We start from the raw sequence: 18030 nt of genomic DNA on the forward strand, positions 1-18030 counted from the left end.
CCTACTTGCTAGGCAGACAGTTTTGGTAGGAATAGAGAGTAGCAGTTCTATTTTGAGCAGTAAATGAATAAATTTAATCCTCAACTATCAAGGCAAAGCATTCCTTCTCAGGAGAAAAAAACTCTTTGAAGAAATTGGATAGGGATATTGAAAGGACTTTTGGTCCGTCCCAGGTCCCAAAGTAAGAACAACTATCTCCATGTCCTTTCTGAGAGGTATTTCACTAACCTGCCCTTACCATCATCACATATTTCATAATCACCCAAGCAATCTTTTCCAATACTTTCTATCCTTGATTTGGATAGTTGTTGTTTTGGGTTTTTTCCCTTTTTTTTAATGCCTTCTTTGAATCTCTTCTGCTGTAATTTAGTTTTATTAATTCCTGTTCCATCTTCTGCAGGCATACGACTCTCTGTAAGTATCATACTGCTCTTCTTTACAGCAGCCTTTTCTGTATTTGAAGACTTTTGTAATTTTTCTTGTCTTTTTTCCCCTACACAATCCAAATTGTTTCAGTCTGCCTTCTGGGTTTGTTTCCTAGTTGTTTGACCATTCCTACTTTGGAACCTCTCCAATCAGCCCACATCATTCTCAAATCTACCAATCATCTTGGGATGTCCTCTTGGGAAATTATTACCACATATGAAACCACGTTTTCCCAGCCAGGTTTTAAAATGACGTCTATTAAGCTGAGGGTTGTGTCTTTAGTGCACAGTTAACTTGAGTTATTTGCACTTGAGTTAATATGTCCCCAGTCAGCCTCACGTCAGAGTCCCAGGAACAGAGAAGTGAAAGGAATCACAGGAAATCATCTCATTCATATCCCACCTCTGAGGCACAATCAAGTACCATATATCTACACTCTTTTTGATATATTCCAGCAGCAAAGTCATCATGACCTCCCTGGGCCATCTTCACATGAGAAATCCTAAATCCCCATTTACCCCTTTCTAAATCCCCAAATACCCCTTTACCCACAAGTGCCTCAGTCAGTTGTGTGCCCACCTTACCACATAAAACCAGCAAAATTTGCCTTCAAGCATGTCAGGTGGGACTGTGTCCTAACTTGTCTTTGCAATAAGGTTCCACCAAATCTACTACGCACGAGTACATAGTGGCATCATGATAGTTGTTTATCACATTGGCAAGGACAAGAAAGATTTTTAAAGTATCATCTAATGCTTTGTGCCATTATTCATTTTTAATACTGAATAAGTATTAAGTTTCTCTAACTTCTCCATGGCTTCCTCCCTCTCAGCTACCCTTGCATTTTCAAACAGAGGTAATGCATTTGTCTTCTTGACATCATCAGGAGACCCCACATTTCTTAGAGAGAATGGCAGATAAGTAAGCATTTGCAAATTTTTCACATTACAGGATATTGTATCAAGTCCTGCTGACTTGCATAATCTTTCTTATCTATCAAGTACACCTGACCTGTTCCTTTTTAGTCCTGTTTTTATTCAAATGAACTGGTTTAAGCGTCTGGTCATAATTCACCTTTTCTGTGGTGGTTGAAAGGAGAAAGACATCAAATAGATGACCTATTATTTGCTCATTTCCATATTAAGAAATAAACTTCTACTTTCATCCAATTTGGTTACTTAAGTATTTTTTTACTATTCTTCCTTCTTCAGCAGTTGCAGTTCAGTTTAAGCCTGAGCTTTCTGACTCTCCCTTATGTGTCCCTGAAATCTGTCACACCAGTCCCCCGTGAAGAGAAACACACCTTTGCCATCTTTTTCTGCCCCATTCAGAGTGATAAGCCACGCTCACATCTCCCCCTGCCCTCTCTCTGGGACTGTCAGCCGAGAGCAGCTGCAAGCTGCCCCTGGCCTGGCACACAGAGATTGGGTTACTGCATGGAATAGCCGTGTTAGCAGCTGGCAAACCGTGCTGGCTCCAGCCTGGCCTGGCTGAGCAGGCAAGACACTCGGTTCAGTGCAAACAGCACCATCCCCACCTGAAAGGCTTCTGCATTCCTAATAGAACTTGCACCTCACAACTCCTGCATGGCCAAGGCAAGAGAGCACCATGAGAGACATAAGTAAATGCTTCCCTTCAACTCTGCTGGAATGAAACAAAAGCAACAGGTGACACAGCAGAAACAGAGGCCTCGCTGCCTGCTCGCATTTGAGGTCCAGGAGGGACAAAAAGGGTAACAAAGTTTGACTTGATTTGGTTGCTCCTTCTCTGCTTTCACACAAGATCCTGTGTCACAGAGGGTGCACAGGAATGCTCTGAGCCCACAGAATATCTTCAATCCACCTCTTAATGAGACGAAAGGTTTCAGGGAAACTCAGACGAAACATGACAAGGCATAGTAATACAGCCAGAAGGACCCTATTGATCTGCTTTACAAATGGAAAATACTTAGAAGCTAATGTAAATAGGAACAAGCTGCAAGAAATGTTCTATAACCTTAAATTAACTACCTAAGAGCATGGCACGCATCTTGCTGGTAGTTTTGCACTTCACTTAGCTCCTACAGTCATACAATCCTAGCAGCTTCAGTGGGAAGGAAAATGAAATCCTCCAATCCTTAGGGAAAAGTCACAGTTCATCTCTAGAAAGCATGAAGCTGCAAATCTGAAAAGACGCCAAAGTTGACAGTTAACTGCCACATACTACTGAAGTCTATTTTTCCGCCTTCTTCTTAAACTCTTTCTTCCATTCCCAGGCCAGACTCGAGTTTGGAAGTCAGTGAATGAATTCCACAAGTACTACAGTTTGTACTTTCCCCAACAGCTCAAAAGCAGAGGTATCAGATTTCACAGCCCTGTGAGGAAGCTGACACGGCTTCAAAGCACTTCTGAAACATCTCTCACTTTATCCTGAGGAGACAATGGCCTCTCCGCAGGGACCTGCAGCAGGCCTTCCCTCCAAGAGCTGATTGTGACACAGTCCCAGCTCCTGCAAAGTAACACCCACATATCGGGAATTTCGCGACCTTGTGCCAAGGCAGAACTCACTTGAAAAGTCTGAACCAAATCAAACAGCATTTGCCATCTCAACATTTTTTAAAGACGTCTTGGGCCTGTCATGACTCAAAAATGGGTTGTATTCAAGTCCTATGTTGGCTTCAATGTGCTAGTCCTGGTGGAAAGCAAGTGCTTTTGGCAAGTTCTTTTAGTTACCAAAAATAGTTCTGTACTACATTATCAAAACGACATAATCTTTAATTTTTCTCTTGACTGCAGTTAAATTTTAAAGAGACAAATGGATCGATTCCAGAATTTATAAAGACAGGTCTCATAAAACCTTCCTATCCTGAATTACTTCAGAGACAGCCATTTTTGAAAGACATAATTTTCTCCTTTCTCCTTTGGTATTAAGAAAAGTCAACTTTCCTAGTTCCCTGCATAGATAAAACATGCAGGATTTTGTATATTTTTGCCAATCCATTTACAATCAAAACCTTTCACTCCATCTCAGAAAAGGTTGCAAACATCAACTCCATAGAGGCAAGGGCATGCCAGAGAAATGGATTTTTACTAGGAATAGCAAAATGAAATAAGAAATAGGAATATAAAAAAAAATACAAATAGATACATAAAAGATAAATAGTTATAAATATATCAAGATCAGCAAAACTAAGTAAATACTGCACTGAGAATACCCTTCTAAGCTCCAGGTCAATGGAAAATTTTAATTTATAACTGTATCATGTGCAACAGAGCTGCTGCAATTCCAAACATGACAACTGGGTGATATATGGCATTTCCCATGTTCTTATATGTCCTAGTATTTCAGTTATTAAATGACAATCTGAGAAACAGTAACACAGAGACAACTGACAATAAAGCTGGTGAAAGGATTAGTCAAAATTTGTCAAAGTGTGATGGAAACTATGGGAAGAACAAAGCATGAGCTGCATTGGTGCTTAGAAAAAAACAAAACTCAAACCACTTGAGAATTTGAATCAAGGTCAAAATGAAACACTAGACACACTCATGAGGCAAGATGGCATATATTTGGATGATCCTCAATATAAAAGCTTTCTAAGGGAAAGGGAAAGGCCAGCTGAAAGCACAGCAGTCAAGTGCTCCATCATCCCTTCTCCCTCTTCAGAACCTACTGGAACAAACTCTGTACAGGCAAGAAACATTCCCAGCATTTCTGCTCAGCCATGAAATGCTAAAGAGCAAGGAGAAACAACTGCCAAGTTTCCAAGTTTTCCAGGAAAAAGAACTTACCCTGATTACTTAATCCCCTTTCATCCTGTTAATCTGGTGCTCTGCCTCTGCACTAGTTCAGTCCAGCCCCTGGGTGACAAACTGTACACAGGGCTTTGCTGCTGCACTGTCCTCACAGCACTGCCTCACCTGAGTGATCCATGGACAAAAATCAAGGGAAAAGACTTTTCAGCTAGATTTGCTGAAAAGCTGGCTCCATAAACCTGTGCTGGCTTTTCTCTGTGGGGATGGCAAGGTTTGAGTACTGAGGAATCAATCCTGTTGTTCCCATCCACAATTGACGTAACTGTATTACCAACTTCAGGTAGGTTATGGAAGTGTTGAATCTGCCTTTCAGAGCCTCAGCCCTTAAGCCACTTAAGAGGAATGAGCCGTTCTTAGGTGATGCTACTAAATTTGGGAATCTCACACCAATACTGAATGCTAAGCTGGTGAGCCCAACATCCAGTCCATCTCTTTCCACTTCCTTTCCAATAATGTCATCATGAAACCTTTATTTTTTTCTAACTTTCAATGCTGAATGATGCTAAGCTACCCAAACACTGTAAAGTCAAGAATCAGATGCATGTTCCTTGAGGCGGAACAGTCACAAAATTCAAAGGCAAAATGAAAGAAGAATGGTTGAAGATACAGTTTGTTTTCTCTAATGAGTCCTCAAAAACAGCAATGGGGGAAGCAAGATTTTAAAAAGTAATTATTTTGAGATAACATTTTAAAAGCAAAAAAAGTAGAATTTGAAAACATAGCACATAATAAAGATCAGCCACAAGACATAGTACATGGCATAGTACACAACCCATGGCTGTGGTTTCGACTTATTTAAACTAAGTATGCTGTCTCTTTTCCAACGTAGGCTCTATGAGCCCATATATTGTTGAGTAAACTTTTTCCCATGAAACCATTCCCACTCCAGTTCAGAGATAGGCATTATGGTCAAGCCATGTTTCTAACAATAATGTTTGGTTTGGCAAGTTGTTGTGTGGTTATCTTGGCAAACAGATGCTTTAGCCTCTGCCATTTATTTAGTCCCAGTACATTCCAAATTATTTTGATGAAACTTCAAGTGTGATATGAAGGGAAAGTCATAGCTAGTAAATCACCTGGAAAGATCCATAAAGGACAGGTCTTGATGGCCTCGCTCTGCCAAAGAAACAACCCTGGGTTGCTGATCTGTTACAAATTGGAAATGCTTACAGTAAAAGCAGGGGTTCTTTTTATTGCAAGAAGTCAAGGAAATATATACAGCACAAAGAATAGTAATATGACCCTCCAGCAATGCTCACCCTAGAACAGAAGGTTCATAACTCTGAAGAGCAGTCAGCACTTAAGTTCATAAAGTTCTCACAGCATTCCCTCTCTCTCTCTTTGTAAATTGCTATTTATGTTCATCCACATGTATGTGCACAGACACACACTTTTAAATATGTGGATTATTAAATTAAAGGCAAGAGTTCACATCAAGCAGAAGGAGAAGAGAGTTGTTTTTTTATCAGCACTATCTCACTTCAACAGAACAAAACAGAAAAACCACTGCAAATGGCAATAAAATAAAAAGAAGACATTTAAGTCCTCAAATGATGCATGAGAGTTCATGCAAACATGCTTTCCTTGTGGTGTTCTTGATAGGTTTGCTGTTCTTTAACAGTGCTGGAACAATTGCAATGCTTTTCCTTCAAATACAACTTTTTTTTCAAATAATTTACAGTATTCGTAAATTATGTAAATCACTTTCTATAGACCTGAATACCTTAAGAAGTTAGTTTCAGAAGTAGCAGCAAATGGCTTGGTTCTCAGAAATGTGCCATAACCTCAGAGCCCAATGTAAAAGACAGCATCCGTCAGTGCCTTGCACTTGTGGAAATCAGGTCAAATCCAAAAGCTGCAAATAAAGATACTTTCTATGTCTGTCACATTTAAGTAATTTCCAATGATTTTACAAAAAAATCTCACTGCCCTTAAAAACAATAAATAGAAAAAACTCATAGTGCTTAGTTCCGATTTCTATTCACACAGTTCTTCCCCACAAATGTTCAGATTCACCTCTCCACCTTTAACCTGTCCTCAATAAGAAACACAGACATTAAATCCTGACTTTCCATCTTCCCCCAGCCCAAACATTGACTGCTCAGGAGTTAAGAATAGCAGCAGTAAGCTGATAGAAAACTGGGAAAAGGAGAACATTTGAAAATTAATGCTTGGATTCACAGCATTATCAGGGTAGGCTGACTGACAGCTAATCTTACATACATCTATAGGAAATTTCATTATTTAATTTCTTTCACGGCACATGGAACAGGAAGTATTACACAATGACTACAGTTAAATGTAAATATATGGCCTCTTAATTTCACAGACATTCTTCAGATATCATCTAAACAGGTAGGCAGATTTATATGTATTTGTCTTTCCCAGAATAGCCATCCCTCAAACCAAACAGCAATAGAAGAGGATTACCTAATTTCCTGAGCAGTCTGCTACAGCAGCAAGAACCACACACAGACCTCTCTCACATGGACAGAGCTTTCACCTGCAGGAAAGCAACTCCAAACTTACCTTGGTCCAACAGAAACTGTTGAACTGTAGCCCATCTCACAGGGGTGGGCTATTGAGTCCTGGGTGAATATTCAACATCCTCTGAAACACAAACAGTTCAACATTTCCTCCAATGGATGAATGTCCAGCTTTAAATGCACCCCATAGGACATGTGCATCTGAACAGAAATGAAACCACACATTGAACCCCACACAAAACCATCACTTCCTGTAATTCACTAATGAATAAATACCTGCTAAATACAGATGTTAAGGCTGTTGTGGGATAAAAATAGAACTGAGTTTTCAAGAGCAGTTAGTGACTTTTAGTTAAGCTGCAGTCAGTGCTGTTGGAGCATTTACTGGTTTTACACATATACATTCATACACACAGACTTTCTCAGACAGTCACTCTGATGCTTTCCCCATTTCCTCTTTCCTTATCTTCTACAATTTCACCTAATTCTCTTTTTCCTTCTTTTTCTCTTGAATCAGAACACACCTACACCACAGTGTATTTAAGGGCCTTCAAGAAAGAAGAAACAAACACAGATAATTTGCACTACTCTCTGCACAGAGAAACAAACTGCTATGGGCACTGTCTTTTCCTTCCAGCACATCAGTTTTGTTCAACAAGCTGCACTCCAGCAAAGGACTAAAAAAAACCACATCTTAAAAACAAATTAATTAGCTTCCTACAAATCAAATTTTTCCTTTCTGTACTCCTAAAGCTTTTATCACGATTTCCTCTTTTACTCTTAACAATAAAATTGATTAAAGACAAATTACATTTCTGTAGGCATTTTGCTAAAGCTTTTGATAGAGTCCATTCCGGATGCATTATCCGATCCGATAGATCCTGCTTGGGAAGCTGCCACGGACTCCAGACAGCGTTTGAAGTGCAGTTATGCAATGGATGCCACAATGCCCGAGCAGGCAAATTATCGGGCCTTTACAAGGGAGCCTTTGGTAGATGAGCCATTCACACAGCTCCGACCTGGGCTCTGTGCACAGGAGCTGCAGCACTCCGGGCACGGCGCGGCTCAGGGTGTGCTCACAAGCTGCTGCACAGCGACCGCAGAAGTGGTCATTGGAAGTTAGTTCAAAACGCTTCACAAGAATGCTTTGATGCTATCCAGAACAGTGCTACTGGCCAGTAGCTAAACTATAATTATGCTGGCTGGATCAGAAAGTCAGGGTTGAGTTGCAAGAATTCCCTTCTTGGCTCACCCGTTCCAGACCTTGATCAAGGCCAATGTACTTTTGGGAAAGTTCAGATCCAGTGAAAATGTAAGCCTACAGCAGAAAACCTCCTGGGTTCAGTTTTTGTTTTAAAATCTAGGTCAAGTCATTCTCATAGCAGTGGCAGACTTTCCATGCAGGTGGGGATACTCTGTACACAAGAAGGTACTAACAAAGAAATGTTTCCAAAAATCTAACCGTGTTAGGAAAAAACCAAATTATCATCAATTTATTATAAGCTTTGTCTCTGGCCTGACTACCATCTGTGATGGGGATTTTGTTATGCAGTGAAACAAGAGCAAGATAGCTTTAAACAATTGCCTCGAGCACACAAGCCCTGTGTTTATTCCTAGGATCATATTCATAAATTATAAAACTGAAGGAGGACCACTTTGACTGTGTGGACTGCAGGAAATTACTTCGTCATGACGTGTTCTGACTGCTCTGCGACCAGCCTAATTCCCACTTGTTTTGTTCAGGTACATAACCACCGTGCACCCGAACAGTGGCACTGAACTCGATGTGTCAGGGATGAGTGATCAATAGCACTGAGATTTCCCACTAAGCTGGGCTGGGTGCAGCCACTGCCTGGGCCTGGCAGAGCTGTGGCATCGCCCTTGCAAACACTGGTGATCCAGGGGCAGGGCCACGGGCAGGGGCAGGACAGCACTGACCGCTGCCTGAGCCCTCCTCTGAGGTCACTTCTGCTCAGCAGACTCCAGGTAAGGCCAGGCAGGACAGAACCATGTGATCAAGGTTAAATTCTGCATGCAAGCTCCACTTGGATCACACCATTTCCATGGGCAAAGATCGCAGTTGTGGACTTTGTTAGGCTTTTCCCAATCCTTGTCATCTGTTTTTACATCACTGCATCCCTCCATAACCACATGTCCAAGCTTGAGCCTAGCACCCAGCTTTCAGCTCCTTCAAATTCTGCTGGTGGGAGAGGGTGAGATCTATTCCCTGCTCTCTAAACTGGCTCTAAAACAGGGGATCAACAATAATTACAACCTCCAATGTGCTTATTTGCTGTGTGCCTCAGGACATTGGTTTATGGAAGCCTGTGCTCTCACACCAACCCCATTATCAGACAAAAATCTTGGCAGGGAATCATGAATTTTTCCCTTCACCGCCAAAGAATCCTTATGATATTGAACTTCCTTTAAGCAGCCTCATTTTAAGTCTCACCGTTTAAACAAAACACAATACAAAACAATACACTAATATCTTAGGGACTGCTTCATATGGTAGAGTTATGTTGTTAATTCAGACCCCTCTCAGAAATTAATGTGCTTTTTTCCTGTCTTAGGAAGTCAGGGTACCTTATTGTGTTTGTCTATTTGAGTTCACTCTGCCATACATTACCCTGATTAATTCTGGCAGTGACAAAGCTGGAGAAGTAATTTAAAATCATGATCATACAGAAGCATTGCATTTTCCTGCAGCAAAATCGGCACTCCTGTTTAACTCTCCTGACCTTTCATTTCCTGTGAAGGAGCACAGGAGGTAAAACCTGTTTCTGAAGACACTGCCTTAAGAGTTCTCACAAGCTTGTTTTTGAGTTATTTTCCCTCATAGCAAATGAAAATGCATTCAATATTACACCTAGAGAGACCACAGTACTGCAGTGAAACCAAACAGCTAACTACAGGTGGAATTAGACTAAAACACCAAGGCTATTCAACCAAGGACAGTCAATCTAAATTTATCATTGTCAACCTTAGAAAACAGAGAAGAAACCATGGAATGTAAATGTTAGGGATGAGAAATCTGACTTGCTTTCTGGGTAAAGTTTGCTTTGAATAAGTATGTGGAAATACTGAAAACAACAAAATATGCAAAGATGACAAAGGGAGAATTTAAGCACATTGGACTTGTAATTTGTTTCCTTTGAGTTTCACTTCTTGTTTCCTTCTCATTATAGCTACTGAAATATTTTTAGGGAATAGTTATAATATAATGACAGTTATCTATATCAATTGCAAGTCATAGATGGCTTAACTCCTCTTTTTAAGAATTAGCCTTAACTATTTTCAGACTAAGCACGTACTTCCTGTAACCTCCCAAAATAACATTTGGCAATCACTGGAGCTAGAAGAGCTGCTGCTTGCTGGAAAGTGGCACTTGCAATGTCTACACAAAGAAATATAAATTTACTAGACAGCACCTATCTGAATGTCTGTTATGATATAATCAGTCATTGATTCTTCTGACAAGCTTCTGAAAGTCACTTCTACTCTGCACACACACAAACCTAATAAGCAACAAAAGAACCTCAAGAAAACAAAGAAAAAACACCTCAAAAAGCCATTAAATTCTTACAGGTTTGAGCACAGCTCTTCTCAAAAAAATCTCATCTATTGGGCATCAATTTATAGTACCGTTATATATGCCAAAAATCCTGCTTAAATAACAAGGCTGTTAAGCAAATGGACTGACAAACCCACATCACAGTTATGACATTATTTGCTTAGCAAGGATATGTGATTATTTTACAGTGATGGAAGCTTCATTAGGAAACACTTCCACTGCACAGCCAGACAGCAAGGTGTGTAACACATACTGTGGGAAAGAGACTCTGATCTGCACACCAAGTACATTTGGGATCCCATCAAAAAGAAAGTCACATGTTCTCTGGGGCGCTGGTCTTCTGGTTTCTTGTTTCTCTTATTCTAAAACCAGGACAAGTTTAGTAGGATGCTATCTCACACTGGAAAGTTCTGCCTTTTGAGTAATGTTATTACCTGTGTAACCATGTTCTAAATTGTGTTTATTTAATGATGTTTAAAAAAAACCCTAAACAAACAGTGAATTCACTTTTTATTTCAAGTGAAATCATTCCACGTATCTAGTCAGGAACAAAATTACTCAAGCAGGTAAAACCCTCCCAGTATTCTATCAGGCCTTCATTTCCAGCTGAAGATACCAGAGAAGACAAAATCTTTTGAAACCAAAATAATTATTTTATGTGGAAAAATAATCTTATTTCCCCCTCTTTTACCCTCCCCCCTCCCCACCCAAATTTATGCTATAAGCCCATTTACTCACAGTAAAACTGAAGAGGCTGTCGTTTCAGGACTCATGGCCTACTACGGCAATTTCAAGTTAAGGATTTCACACTTTCCCCTGTTCTTGGGTCATTTAAGTCCAAGTCAGTTCTGCTCACAGGATGTCTCCAGAAAGTTCTGCTGGTTTGTTGTTTCACTAAGGCAGCACTGTCCCCAAAGTCAGCATATGGCAGTCAAAGAACATTCAGGTGCTAAAAGTGCTTCACAGAAAAGAGGAAAGCAAAGGAAAAGTTCAGAAAGGCACGAGGAGCTCAACGGTAAGGTGAAGAGGTGAGGAGCTCAACAATAAGTTCCCTCCTTGAAGCATCCAAGGGAAGAGGTAGTAGGAGGAAGAAAACTTGCTGACTGTGACAATAAAGGAGACTTCTGTTTTGACAGGGAGAAGAGCATCATATCTTCAAGGAAGCTTTGAAGATTGCATTTCATAGAGCTCCAGTGCTCACAATGAGACTGCTGGAATAACAAACACAGGCTCCCCAAAGCACTTTTATGTCTGTAGAGCCATTTTTAATTTAAGGATGCACTTGCTCTAAGTTTCTGTGTTTTGTTTATAGGCTTTGTTTAGTAGAGATCACTTTGATGAACCTTTAGCGGGCATTGAACTGGTCTTCCTTAATAGCAGCAGCCTCCTGAGTCAGGGATGAGTGTGACTTCCACTAATAGATTACAAAGAAGGGGTTTGAGAACTGCAGACCGGGCTTGAACTGCTTATCTTCTGGTGAGAACACCTTAGCTAACTGTGCAACAGTTAGAAAGAAACTCAGGAGTGGAAGGGAGTGAACACAAAACAAAACTTTCCAGCGAGTTTTCTGACTGGTCAAGATGGCATTGAAAAGAACAGGGGAAGCACTGAGGTGGACACTGAAATCTGGGGGACAAAAAGGCCTGGACAGTACTACTGCTCTGCAAGAACACAGTTTACCTAGCTTCCTTACCAGCACTTGTTACCCAACACTACAGGAGTTAAGTACTTCTTACTCATTACTTAATCCTCTTAACACCTTGATGAAGGTAAAAATCAGTTTTGTTTTGCATACACAAAACAAATGCAATAATACCAAATGATTTATTCACATTCATATAATGCTTTGGAAGAGGCAAAACTAAACAGCTCGCTCACGTCTCATTGTTAGCTCTAATTTTAAAAATAACACAGCAGGCAGAAGTCTCTTGATCTTTCACATCCATGTGTCATGTTCACGCCCTTCTCCTTATCTTTCACCTCAGATGACAACCCTCAGGATTACCCACATGACTGGGAGACTGGTGATGAGCCAACAGATTACCAGGCCACTTCACACAGCCTAACAGGGAATAAATCCAGGCAAATTGCCTCCTGGCAGATTTAGGAAACAGAATTTCAGTTTACCTTTCCCTGATCCCGCTGAGGTGGCACCGACGTGTGGCTGAACGAGACGGACGCTCTCCACCAGCGGGCTGTGTTCCCACAGTCATGGGCACGCTGTGAAGAGGCTGAAATTAATGCAAAACATGCTACTAATAAGGGCAGGCTGTCAGAACGAGCCACATCACTGCCAGGTAGCTGAGGAAAGCCAGACCTTGTGGGAAAAGGGCGGCTGGGCAGGACGGCAGTGACTGCTGAGGAGGGCCAAGCACCCAGAGCCAGTGCACAGGCCTTGCGGCTGCCTGGGAGGAACGATAACCAAACCCACTTACTGAAACCACAGGAGTGCCTGAAGACACCAATTTAGTGAGAAGACAACAGTTTTTCTCTGAAGTTAGTCACTTAAAGGACAAATAATGACTTTTTGGCCCTGCATGGGCTCAAATGCGTATTTTGGACTGAGACCACAACCACGGGAACTGGAATTTACCTTATTTCCATCAGCCTTTTAAAAACAAAGCCAACCTGGCCTTGACTTCAAAAGATACAGCCTGAGGAAGAAACAGTGACACATTTGCCTTGCACCCAACCCAGTTCAGCTGACTGTAGAATCAGGATGCGCCAGAAATTCGGGGTTTGTTTTGCTCTCAAACTCCTGCCTTCATCAAATTTCCAAACAGTTTAAAGAAAAATGAACTGCTGTTTTAAATTCACAAGCTGAAGGTGAAACAGTAAATTGACAGATAGTAAAGATTATCATTTCTTCTTTCAGTTCATCTTCAAAAAGGTGGAAAAACAAAGCACTACCACTGCAATGACGAAACCAAGCAGGACAGTAGCCATGTCCACAATAACCCGAGGAGAAAACCCCTGACCTTTCAGCTTTATTGTACTTTATTGACAGTAAATAATTCACAACAAACCTGACATTTTATTCCATCTAACTAATAGTTGGTTATTACAATTAAAAAAAAAAAAAACAAACAAACAAGATGAGGAGAGACAAGAGCTCTCATTCCCAGTCCAAGAGGGGGCCCTGGGAAAAGCCCCATGTGCAGCAGGAGGGACTTTCTCCCTGCTGACATTTCAGGAGGGTTCAGCCATGACATCCAACAGCCAAATGGTGCCAGACTGATTCTTAAATCAAAAAAAAAAGAAGTGTAAAAGAAAGGCACAGATTGTGACAGCCATATAAAATATAATGCAATGCCACAAGCCTTTGGATGGACAGACAGGAGCAGAGCTGTAAGGCACAACTTTTCCTCTTCAAAAATTACTGGTAAAAATATCAAAGACATTATCTGGTGGTTTTTATCAATTCTGTACCAGCATTGCTGCTTTAATGGTTTTTCCTTGCAAGATTCTTTCCCCTACAAACACTGTAAGCAAGTTCTCCAGTCAGGTCATTTTCCTCTAAATAACCAGCCCTTCAATTTCTATAGACAGAAGTAGTGTCCAAGACTGGCTGAAAAAGCAGAACCATTTTATCAAGCCATGACAACACCATAGCTTGACTTCACACTGTTCTGATTCAATACAGTTTATCTGCCGACAGACTTTGATTTCTAGGAGAGGTATTCAACATCTGCAGAAGGCAGATTGGTTTTGTTTTATTTTCTTGGTGTCCATCTCCAAATAAAATTGTAAAGTATCGTAATGAGTTTTGGGGATTCCACCAAGCAAAGCCTTTCCATAGGTTGTGGAGTGTTAGGGGGATTTCCCAGCAGTTACTTTTCCATGCCCCTTCAGTAACATGAAGTTCCAATTTTCAAACCATCTGCCAATTCAGATCAGGAATCCAGAGTGGCACAGAACCTTTTACCAAAAAACATGTCCCCAGCAAACTTCACAGAGCACAAACTGTTTGAGTTTTCCCTCCATCCTTCCCTTTTGAGGCCTTGCACCCAGCCTTACCCTGTCTTACATCAGACATGCAGAGTTCTTGGGCTGTTTTCTGTGACATCCAAGCCTGGCCACTGCAGGCACACATTAACATTCCATTATCCTGTTACTGCTATTCCAAACGTAGAACCAAAGCTTCCAACCTGAAAATATTTAAATACAGAAGTCACCATAACACCATGAGAAAAGCATGACGGCTTTCTCAAGTAATCATTGACTGGCCTCCACCTTTTACATATAAATGTTCTTTCAACACACATCTTGAAATCACAGATTCCTCATTTTATCTTTTTTGAGAATAGTATCACCTTAAAGATACAAAGACAAAGTAGAAGTTTTTCTACAAACTGAAAGTCCTAAACTTTTTCCCACGTTCACTTTTTTCTTTAATGGGCATCTGCTAAGTTCACAAACACTTGTTTACAGTATCTTCAAAGTCACACCTCAGTGGAAATACTGGTAGGCAGAAAAAGACATGGTGAACTGGACAAGGGTGAATACTGTCACTTTACAGTATTTACACTTAACTGTCGCCAATGAACTAGCCTCAAAGTTTGCAGGCTGAAAAAATCAGACAAACAAAAAACCAACCCAAACCCCCCTCTCCCCCCAAAATCATCTGCACCCAAAGATGGCTTGGAGGCCACACAGGAGACAGGCAAATATTTGCTGTAACTTCTTTATTTTCAGTATTGTTTCTTTAAACTGAACTAGCTTAGGTGAATGAAGCTGCAGAACAAGCGCTCCAGCACCTCCCCAGATTGACTCAATTAGCAGTTGACATGCTGTACTTAAGCTGCTACCAAGCGCTGGAGTCAGCTAATCATTGCAGAAACACCCGTGGAGGCTGCTCTGGCTGCTGCGCTCAGCTGTGCCGCAGTTACACAACTCAAACACGGCACACGCTGATGGAACCCATTCAGGCACATTCTGCTCATTACCCAGCTGCTGAGTGAAACACAGGGCACGAAAACAGCTTCAGCTGAAAGTCAGCTGGTAGCAAGATGGACACAGTGCTTGGTTCTTAAATATGCACAAAGTAAGGCTACAGTACCAGAACATGCTTATGAACATGGCCTGAGTTCCCTTTTTGCTTTCTGACTTTGTACTTTTACTGGAAAAAAAACTATAAACACCACTATGGAAGACATGATATTTTAAATACTAAGTAGAGAGGTTAGTATCAAATACTAGAAGGACAAAAATTTATTTAGAGTTCCACAACATACACATCAACTCAGAATCAAACTGAGCTTGAACACAGCAATCTTTGCCAAAACCCAAGTGTGTAAATGCTCCTTGTGCTCCTGGAGACTGTTTCAAATGGTTTTCCCAACCCCTCTCATTTTCAACCAATAGCACTAATAATTGCATTCAGTACAGAGTTTTTGAACACTGAAGCTGTGCCAGTAACGGAGCCAGAAAATGAACTCAAATAATAACCAGAAACTTCCACTTGAAAAAAATTAAAAGCAAAATAAACACCCAAGCATCTGAGTTTTACCAGCTGATCTAAGACTGATCCCATGTGCTCATTTTCAAACTTAAGAGAAATGACAATCTGTTCTGTGGCAGACAGTGCAAAAGAATTCATAAAAGGATAAGATAGTATAGTACTGGATTATTGAGGCATTTATGCTTTAATTTAGACAGGTTTAGTTCATAATCATCTATTTATTAAAGTTTGTAATTCATAAGAATAAAAATCTATGCAATAATCAAGAGTTTTAGCTTTGGTTATGAATGTATTTTGTTGCAAAAGTCTTTTCAAAACATTTTCTGAATGTAAAGCATCTTTAATTTTACTTAGGAAAAAATAATGATTAACATAAACCCTATGCACATTAACATCTTTGACAAGCTCCTTCTCTGCCCATATCTCATCATTAAGATGAATGGAAACCCACCAGATCAGCACCATCCCCCTACTATCCCTAATGACCACTGTCAATTCCTACACTTTTGTAGAATTCATGTTTTATGAACAAAATTTGCTCTTAGAGGTATAACTGAAATACTCCTACCAACATTAAATGTACTCACTGGTGCCTTTTAAACCTTAACAGTAGCTTCCAACGCCTCCAAACTTGTGATTTCAATAATTGCCAGACTCTGCAAATTACCTGGAACAACGCAAAGCTCAATGGACATTAAATGCTTTTCTATGCAAGGCACTTTAACATCAACACAGGCTAATATTTAGCAACCAAATCAACACAGTGAGCATGTCATTTAATTCACTCAGCTGGAGAAGACTGGGCAAAGGGGTTGAGGGTGAGTTGTTCTTAAGTTTTTACTTCAGAATATATGCAAGCTTTCATTGCAAATAAACCCCATTTTAATAAAAGAACATAAAAAGAAGGCTTAAAATAAAATTAAAATTGGTAACTTGGAAATTTAAATACTGGTCTGATGTACATGGCTTTTTTTTAAAAGCAAGTGCTGCCTTCTTACGTATGAATGGTTCTTTGGAAAAATCCACATCACTGCTCATCAAGGGTAACAGGTGAGCTACTCCAGATCCACTTGCCCCTTCCTACATAAAAAAGCAGCAAAGCCTCTTATCTGCTACTGCTTGGTATCAGGACCTTTGGGAGGACACTGCTCTGTCAGCAAAAGCCAAGATTTCCCAAGGCAGCACGTGGGCAGGCACAAGTCCCTCTCAGGCTGCAAGCTCCCCACGCACCAGCACCCTTCACTCTGCCAGCATCACCACTGCTGCAGTTGTTCCAGTGATCTGGAATGATTTAAGCATTCTTAAGCTACAAGTCCTTTCTTAAGTGAATATTCTGACTTGACAGGGTCAAAGTGATTTTGTACATGCAGTAATACCAGCAAAGCTAAGGGACTGGTAGGCCTCCAGCAAAAGGAGAGGTGAAGAGCAGCTGTGCAATGGCCCCTTCATCTATACTGCAGGCAGAAGTGGCACTAACCACAGCCTAATCCCAGACATCATAAACATCTCAAGGGGAAGAAACCCCTTCTTTGAGGGTCTGACAGCCTTCCTGCAGGGAGAGCTGCTGCTGTGCCTGCCTGCCTTTTCCTGAGAACAAGAATTCTTTTGAATGTGCACTGGTCCATGGAGTTTCTTCGCAGAAGGAGGAGGGACCAACGGGGACCTGACATGGCTTCAAATTCAATTATCACTTCAACAACATTTTACTTGAAAATCCATGATCTCAGTATTTTTCCAGTCCCCAAAAGAATTAAGACTCTGCAAATACTATGCACAAAAGAATTTTCATCTACATAGAACCAGTGAAGCAGAGGAGAGTCACAGAAGAATTCTTCCTTGTTGTGCCTCTTGCACTGATTTCCAGACAATCATCTGAGCTGCGCTTTTTACATTTTATGCTGAAGTCTTGCTATGGTTTCCAAGTGATTTTACATGCTGTGAACCCTTCCCCCGAATCCAGTGGATGGAGAGCTGTATCCTGAAGAGTCTCCAAAAAACTGAAACAAGGGCTTTAGTGAAATAATGCAAGGAAGCATACTCCCTACTCCACCTAATTACACTTGACTTCATTCTTAAGCTATGGTGGTCCACAGCCATTCTCAATGACAAACCATAGAAACATCACAGAAACCTGGTGGGACAATTTCAGATAATTGAGAAAAGAAAACAAGAAAAGAAAACAAAGAAGACCCAAAACCCACTACAGCAGATAAAACAGTATCTAGTTTATTACATATAGAAAGAGATTTCCAGAATTTACAAACACACACATTTTCTTTCCAGGGAAAG

General features: G+C 40.7%; 1 long non-coding RNA gene across 1 annotated transcript in view; it reads right to left on the minus strand.

Moving 5' to 3' along the window:
- The window catches only part of LOC108446385, a 254649-nt gene extending 239748 nt beyond the window's left edge, over positions 1-14901 (minus strand). The window contains exons 1-2 of the long non-coding RNA XR_001861558.1: positions 12408-14901; positions 11019-11238 (exon numbers count right to left, since the gene is read on the minus strand). This is a non-coding gene — a long non-coding RNA (uncharacterized LOC108446385). The remainder of the gene's footprint in view (positions 1-11018; positions 11239-12407) is intronic.
- Positions 14902-18030: the final 3129 nt, after the last annotated feature.

The sequence above is a fragment of the Corvus brachyrhynchos genome, unplaced genomic scaffold, assembly GCF_000691975.1.
Source record: "Corvus brachyrhynchos isolate BGI_N302 unplaced genomic scaffold, ASM69197v1 scaffold435, whole genome shotgun sequence".
Lineage (NCBI taxonomy): Eukaryota > Metazoa > Chordata > Aves > Passeriformes > Corvidae > Corvus > Corvus brachyrhynchos.